Genomic DNA, 629 nt, shown 5'->3' on the forward strand with positions numbered 1-629 from the left:
TCTCATTATTTTAACAAAGGAGAAAATGTGGAAATAAATGTGCCTATATTTTACTTGGACATAACAGCACACACAATTTGGGTAGAGTATGCAACATTTTCCATCGAAGAAAGAATAAAAGGTGTTCTAGTGGAGAAACATGGCAGAACAGAATCATACAGTGCTTACTCACTGATTATTTTCATAGTTGGGAGTAAAATGTGTGTGACTGCATAACAAAAAATGGGCTGTGGAAAGCCACTACAGAGAGCCAGTGACTAGATAAACTCCAGAAATATTGGCTTTTAAAAGCAGAATGCATTCATAAATGAAATAAGATGCAACAGTGCCAGGGGAAACATAGCTGGGCAAAAGAGAAGAATCTCCCCTCTGGTGGGTTTAAGAGAATCTCAGCAATTCAATTAGTAAATGGAGGAAAGCAATAAATAAACAGGCCTCAAAATAAAAAAGAAACAAATTGCCTAAACACATATGAAAATAATTTCAACATATCTAGCATTCACGAAAATATCATTCACAACTCCATTGACAGTTCAGCTCACCCCTATCAGAATGGCAATTATCAAGTATTCAAATAATAAGTGCTGAGGAGGATGTGGGGAAAAACAATCATACACTGTGAGACTGAA

Source organism: Marmota marmota, unplaced genomic scaffold (genome assembly GCF_001458135.2).
Source record: "Marmota marmota marmota unplaced genomic scaffold, marMar, whole genome shotgun sequence".
NCBI lineage: Eukaryota > Metazoa > Chordata > Mammalia > Rodentia > Sciuridae > Marmota > Marmota marmota.